Source organism: Protopterus annectens, chromosome 5.part0, assembly GCF_019279795.1.
Source record: "Protopterus annectens isolate FY-2018-M chromosome 5.part0, PAN1.0, whole genome shotgun sequence".
NCBI lineage: Eukaryota > Metazoa > Chordata > Ceratodontiformes > Protopteridae > Protopterus > Protopterus annectens.
Window position 1 is genome coordinate 235,876,830 of NC_056735.1, and position 8,513 is coordinate 235,885,342.

Below are 8,513 nucleotides of genomic sequence, written 5' to 3' on the forward strand. Positions count from 1 at the left end.
ACATTTTCCATGCTGTGCATCAAAGGCAGTGTGAAAAGTAGCTCAACAACATGACCTAATGATGCACAATTTGTAAACAGAATCATAACATCGGCTTGCTTCTGCTTAGCATGGTGCTCCTTTATGACAATAGCACACTGACCAGGCAAATACTGAACTAAGAGTGGCAGAGACCTTGAACAGGCACATGAGACATATGTCATAGCTTAGCAGTTTGCCCACCAAATGCACCAATTCTTTGAGTAGATGTGAGTATGCATGCAATACACAGGTGTGCCACTACATATTTGGTATGGAAAGGAAGGAACTAGTAGTATGCCAGATTGAGATATGCACATTATATAATTATCACATCATTTGTATGGCCATATCTGGTTATCTGCAATGCAACTCTCTCCTTACCAGTGGTACACAGTGTACACAGAGGTAGCAGGCTGGTATGCAGGAGTGGAAAATGGTTCTGAGTAGCACTTGCCTATTTTTACTCACTTTTGGATATCACAGATATCATTACTGAAAGCTATGTTCTCACCCTGCAATACTTCATAACATAAGGTAATTCTGTCAGCACCCCAAAGTGGTGCATTGTTATCCTGCATATGTCTAGACATTGCTATTTTATAAAGAAGTATATTGAAAATTGCATGGCAACATCAGAAAAACAAAACAAATCATCATCATCATTCTCTTTCGGCTTTTCCCGTTAGGGGCCGCCACAGCGGATCACCTCTTTCCATTTCTTCCTATCCTCTGCATCTTGCTCTGTCACACCAACCGCCTGCATGTCCTCTCTCACCACGTCCATAAACCTTATCTTAGGCCTTCCTCTATTCCTCTTACCTGGCAGCTCCATCCTTAGCATCTTTTTCCCAATATACCCATCATCCCTCCTCAGCACATGTCCAAACCAATGCAATCTCGTCTCTCTTGCTTTGTCTCCAAACTGTCCAACATGAGCTGACACTCTAATATACCGATTCCTAATCCTATCCATCCTAGTCACACCGATTGCAAATCTTAACATCTTTAACTCTGCCACATCCAGCTCTGACTCCTGCCTTTTTGTCAATGCCACTGTCTCCAACCCATATAACATAGTTGGTCTCACTACACTCTTGTAGACCTTCCCTTTCACTCTTACTGATACCCGTCTGTCACAAATCACTCCTGACACTCTTCTCCACCCATTCCACCCTGCCTGTACTCTCTTCTTCACCTCTCTTCCACATTCACCATTACTCTGAACTGTTGATCCCAAGTACTTAAACTCGTCCACCTTTACCAACTCTACTCCCTGCATCCTCACCATTCCTCTACCCTCCCTCTCATTTACACACATATATTCTGTCTTAGCCCTGCTGACCCTCATTCCTCTGCTCTCTAGAGCATATCTCCACCTCTCCAGAGTCTCCTCAACCTGATTCCTACTCTCACTACAGATCACAATGTCATCTGCAAACATCATAGTCCATGGGGCCTCCTGTCTGATCTCATCTGTCAACCTGTCCATCACCACTGCAAATAAGAAAGGACTCAGAGCTGATCCTTGATGTAATCCCACCTCCACCTTAAATGGATCTGTCACTCCCACTGCAGTCCTCACCACTGTCACACTACCCTCGTACATATCCTGTACCACTCTTACGTACTTCTCTGCCACTCCCGACTTCCTCATACAATACAAATAAAAAATAAAAAAACTGAATCACATATTATGCAGAAACATGTAAGTAGCACAACTGTAGGTTTTAATGTATTTTGGAACAACACATCCCACAATGAAATACATATGTCTAGGACATGTACTGTGAATCTGTTTACCACAAAGTTACAGATGTCTAGCCAACAGATGACTCTGTATAATGCACAAGCATACCACGAGACACTTACATGGACATCTTAGCATAAAGGTTGCCTGTACTTGTCAGAAGCTGTCTGTGAGTTGCAGTATCTGTACAGTGGGGGTTTATAGTACAATATTGAAAAACCATATCAGCAAACTCCTCTTTGCCAACCAATAAACAGCAAACTGTCATTTCTGCAAACTGCCACTTCAGCGAATTTTTTCCTAGGGGAAAAAATTGCTTGGCCAACCAAAACAAGACATTATTTCAATCTCTTTAAAGTGGGTACATTGCCCCTCACAACCTCCGATGTGGGGGGCTATGCCCCCACACCTCCCCTAACTAAATACACCAACTCTGAGATCACACTACAGTGGGAAAAAGGGCAAATTCCCGATGATGGCCAAGGAATTTCTTTACCCTAGGAAAAAATTTGCTGAAGTGGCCATTCGCAGAAATGACAGTTCACTGTTTATTGGTCAGCGAACAGGCATTTGCTGACTAGATTTTTCGATAACATAATATAGACCCTACAGTGGCGTGCCTGGTGTGTGATCCATAAGTCAACGGATTGCCCTTTAAAGATTATGCATGTTTGTATACTCATTTGAATATCTACTACTCATAATCTGCTTTCTTGATGTACAGTTACAATAATCTTGCCTGGTATTGCTAATCCATTGTCTCTGAATGCTGAATACCCATAAACATCAATTTTTCTCTGCACCAACTTTGCTAGTGGATATTATGCCTGAGATTTCACCATCAATTTAATTCCTGCGACCTCTACATGCATACTGTATCACTCCGAGCAAGTTGCTTATTGAAAATAATCCATCTGGTAGACTTCTGAAATTAGCAATTTGTGTCTATTGAATCACACTTTATTGGAAAAAGAATAAAATAAGATATTGTGCTCTCATTTATTATCATTTGCCTGTTTGGTGTACCTGTTGAATGTCATACTCCATATTAAAAAAAAAAATTGTACAGCTGTGGTTTACATGTCAAGCTCTGTTTTTTTTTCTTTGTCATCATTATTGGGAGCTGTTGCTGGGGTGCCTTCTGTGCGGAGTCTGCATGTCCTCCCTGTGGTCATGTGGGTTTCCTCCGTGTGCACCGGTTTCCTCCCACATCTCAAAAACATGCAGTAGGTGGATCGGATCTAAATTGGCCCTAGGTGTGAGTGTGTGCATGTGTGTGCCTTCTGTGGAAGGTTGGGTGCTGGGCTGGCAACTCGACACCGTAAAACTCCTCTGCCAATCATGAGCAGACAGATGATCCACTGTGGCGACTCCTAACCGGGAAAAGCTGAAAGAAGAAGAAGAATTAGATCATTATTGGGAGCTGTTATATTTCTCTTAAATATTAGCTGCTGTCAGCATCTACTTTTTTAAAATCCCTTTTCCTTTGTACTGCGATTCTTCTTACGTTCATTATAATTGCAAGTCCTTTGATCTTTACCACTCCCTATACAATACACCTTTGTGATTGGACATACATGTTGTGCAAATGCAAATCAGAGCACTGATTTTTAATACAGGGAAACACAAAAGCATCCACACAAACAGCAACAAATCCACTTGTGTAATCAAGTTATGTATCTCACCCATATTTTAAAACACCTGGAAGTTATTCTTTCAGTATCTTTCTGAGTTAATTTCATACCTCCTAATCTCTGAGAGCAAGAAACCTGGACAAAGCCATAAATAAAAGTGGGACAAAAGCCCAAAAGTAGGGACAATTATTAAATATTGTTCTTAAAAACTTAGAAAGTTGATAGAATAACAGGTTTGGCATTAGCATGGATTTTTCTGAAGGGTATGAAGTCTGAAACTCAAATGTGTGTCATTATTATCTAACTTTAGTCTTTAATGATTTGCCACTAATTTGCCAGAAAACCACACTTTTATGAAAAACAGACTAAAAATATGAAGCAAAAATCTGGCCATTCTGTAAAAAATCTGTACAATTGAGAGATATGGTTAATCTAGAAAATCATTTGAATTTCTAATTGCCTAAAACAATAGTTGTTACTTCTTTGCAGTGGCTTCTAATGGCCTCCAGATGGCAACATTATGTTGACATAGATTTACCAACTTGTACTTGCTCCTTAAGAAAAAGAAAATAATTTATTAATTATTTAAATATATGTTACAAACTTTCTTGATTTGCTTATAAGGTAAACAGCATTAAGTTTAAATAGTTTTCAAATGTCATATCTCATGCATGCACTCATAGCTAAGACTATGAGAAGCAAAGTTACAGACTAGATTGAAGACTTAAAAATTACCTCTTTTAAGCAAGGAATAGAGTGTGGTAGGGTGGGTCTTACAGGGAAAAAATAACCAGCCATGGGTATTTTCAGACATGCCATAGGCAGAGGACCTTCCATCCTTGACAATGAAAGTTCAGTATGTCCCTCTCTCACTTTGAAAAGCATTATTGGATTTAGAAAACTGGCAGCTGCATTGTTCTTTTATTTATTATTTTTTTTTGTAATTTATTTTATAAACATATATTCTCTTTTGATGTAGTATAATTACTCTGTTAAATAGATAAGCAGTATGCAACAAAAGAGAAAAAATACATTTTTAAAGAGTACTATTAGAGTACTATTTTCACTAGGGAGCAGTACAGCAACCGAGCGGCCATGGTGGTGTAGCAGTTAGTGTTGTCACCTCACAGCAAGAGGTTCTCTGGGTCGATCCTCAGATGGGGTGCCTTCTGTGTGAAGTCTGCATGTCTTCCCTGTGGTCAGGTGGGTTTCCTCAGGATGCTCCGGTTTTCTCCCACATCCCATGCTGTAGGCGGATTAGACACTCTAAATTGGCCCTAGGTGTGTGTGTATGCCTTCTGTGGAAGGTTGGGTACTGGGCTGGCAACGTAACACTGTAAAACTCTACTGTCAATCATGAGCAGACAGGTGATCTGCTGTGGTGGCCCCTAACTGGGAAAAGCCAAAAGATTAGCTTAGCCAAATTAATTTATATTTTCTCTTAATTTCAAATGCAGTAAATGGAATACACCCAATGAATCAGTTGACAAGCTCTTCAAATTTCAATTGTCAGCCTGTAATTACTCCACAGTAACATACAAGTACGATAGCATGGTCTGAGAAACTGCTGTGTCACATTGCCTGCCTTGCAGCTTTTTACTGCTTTCATTAGTATGCAGACCATGCTATAGTTAGTAGCAACTAGTAAATGCAAACTCAATAGCTCACAGCTGCGATCAGTTATTTGTGAAGCAGCCAGTTAGCTAGCCTACCCTGAGCACGAACTGAAGCACTATTCACAAAACAGAGAGACCGAAGCAAGCACAATGAGTAATACTGATCACTTACATGGATTTGTTTTTACTGATTAACCTGTCAGGAAGCAGAATAGCATCAGCAGAACCTGTACTGTGTGGTCAGCACTCACAGGAATCAGTGGTAAAACATAGGAAGGCTTACTGGCCAAACATTATGTTTCAGTGTAGCACAGCAGAAAAGAGAAACAGATTATATTATTATGTTGATGATTAAATTGAGGATAAAAAACACCATGCTGGTGACATAGAGGGATAGAGTCCTGTCTATGGCTCAGGTGACCTGAGTTTGATTAACGTGTCAGACTCATAATATTGAGGGTAGGAGGATGAAAATACCCATCTTGGGAGGAACTGTTGGTTGCAATTCTGCTCAGGCCACAACTCATGATATATTGTGTCATAAGACTCGGGAGTGGTGTAGAGATGACACTGCATGATCAGTTGCCCACTTAAGCCAGTGATGATAGCTGTTCTTGGCTGAGTGGAGGACCTGCAGAAACTGGTAGAAGGACATTGGCAGACCCTTCAGTGATAGGTACCGATGTCACAACCCAAGATGAGGAGTTTAGGACATTTATAAGAAAAATATTCTAATTGCAAGGATTCTGGTGAGAGCACCAAACATCCTGTTTTGAGCCTGGATGATAGCCTATCTGGACATCTCTTGCCAGAGGGGACCTTAGAGGAACTATTTAGTTAATGAATAGGCTTGAATCTGGCCAGACGTGGTTTGGTGACTGGCAAAATACAGTTGGAAAAAGCACAAAGAAAAAATGAATTGGTTAGAAAAGGGGCTACCATCGGTACTGGGGATATTTTACCCTTTGGTCCCATTAGCAAACTGGAAATGGTAGTGTTATTCATTTATTTAACTGGCTTATAGACTTTGTGACATGAGTAAGCACTCTTTTTGTTTTCAGTAGGCTTTCTCTGTACAGTAATTCCTCCATTTAGTCCTCTTTATTTGACTTATTGAATAGAGAATAAATGCAATTAAATATTCAGGACAAAACAAAGCCTTAATCAACTGCGACTTCATTAATTCTTTCATAGACTTAAGTAAAAGATATCTCCTTCAGGTGATTTGCCATCTTTCCATTTTCACAACCCCAACTCAACCCTTACTCGTATGTTAACCCCAACCCTTACTCGTATGTTAACCCCAACCCTTACTCATATGTTAACCCCAACCCTTACTCGTATGCTAACCCCAACCCTTACTCGTATGTTAACCCCAACCCTTACTCGTATGTTAACCCCAACCCTTACTCGTATGTTAACCCCAACCCTTACTCATATGTTAACCCCAACCCTTACTCATATGTTAACCCCAACCCTAACTCGTATGTTAACTGCAACCCTTACTCGTATGTTAACCCCAACCCTTACTCGTATGTTAACCCCAACCCTTACTCGTATGTTAACCCCAACCCTTACTCGTATGCTAACCCCAACCCTTACTTGTATGTTAACCCCAACCCTTACTTGTATGTTAACCCCAACCCTTACTCGTATGTTAACCCCAACCCTTACTCGTATGCTAACCCCAACCCTTACTCGTATGTTAACCCCAACCCTTACTCGTATGTTAACCCCAACCCTTACTCGTATGTTAACCCCAACCCTTACTCGTATGTTAACCCCAACCCTTACTCATATGTTAACCCCAACCCTAACTCGTATGTTAACTGCAACCCTTACTCGTATGTTAACCCCAACCCTTACTCGTATGTTAACCCCAACCCTTACTCGTATGTTAACCCCAACCCTTACTCGTATGCTAACCCCAACCCTTACTTGTATGTTAACCCCAACCCTTACTCGTATGTTAACCCCAACCCTTACTCGTATGTTAACCCCAACCGTTACTCGTATGTTAACCCCAACCCTTACTCATATGTTAACCCCAACCCTTACTCGTATGTTAACCCCAACCCTTACTCATATGTTAACCCCAACCCTTACTCGTATGTTAACCCCAACCCTTACTCGTATGTTAACCCCAACCCTTACTCGTATGTTAACCCCTACCCTTACTCGTATGTTAACCCCAACCCTTACTCGTATGTTAACCCCTACCCTTACTCGTATGTTAACCCTAACTCTAACCCTACCTCCAGCCTTATAAATTAGGCTAGAAAATACCCTTCTCCTAACAGTTCTACTGCACAGACATTTTCAACCTGCACGTTACTGTCTATTTTCTTTATTTCTTTTTTTTTTTTTGATCATTATTGGTTGCACTGATCACAGCATGGAACTGGCTGCTTTTATTTTGCAATCAGTGTCAGTTTGATAATGTGTATTTTCGACATGCTGCGTTGTCAGCATGCTTACAGTGATAGTGACACTCATCCCTGGCATTCATTGAAAGTGCCCCCAGAGCATTTATACCCCTCTCTTTCTCTCTCTCTCTCTCCCAAGTGATCTTTCCAGCATATTATTTTTAAAATACTGTACTATGTTGACAAGGGGAAGCTATTCAGCAAGGGCTAGGAATATAAAACTTTTATGACATATGGATGTCAAACTATTATATAGAGAAGGAAAGGCTTTGTAGGGGGTTGCCTGCACTGTTAAAATTCCTGACTATAATGTGGCACAACTCAAACCACCTCTTCTTCATAGTAGAAATGATACTACCTGCAAACATGTCTTTTGATCCACAGAGGATCATCCAAATGAATGGCATCAGTGTACTTCTTCAGTAAAAAGTCTGACCAGTTTAGCAGAATAATGAGACTGGGCAAATTCATCGATCTTACTACAACTGTGACTAAATCAATTTTCCCCTGGATTTGACTATGGGCTTGGGCATTTGGAGGAAGTGTAGAGATTGTGATATTACTTTTTTTTTTTTTTTAAACTGCATCTCTATAATAATAAAAAATGGTTACTATGCATTATCCCCAATGATAGCATTTCTAGTTTTATCTACAGTGCTCTTTCAATGTGCTTAGTTCACTAAAAAGTTTTCATACAGACTTTTGTATACTTACTGGCTGATCTGATACAGGTATAATTATTTTTACTGCCCTTAATCACTTAAGGTTTATTACGTTGATACTGTTTTCAATTTTCTGTATAATTAATTGGTTGTTCTTATATACAGATGTATTTGTATGATGTCACTTTATAGGTTTAAAGTTGTTCATGGCATACTGTAATTGTGACTATTTCTAATAAGTTGAATTGTTGTGTATTATACCGCCTTGGAGCTTTTTTATACTATGGGCTCCACTAGAAAGGGGCTTTACAAGTTGGAAATTTCTGCTGAATACATGTAACAAACAAACAAGGAAGTAAGCAAGCAAACAAACAAAAAATAAAGAAAAGGAAATAAATAAAGATAGA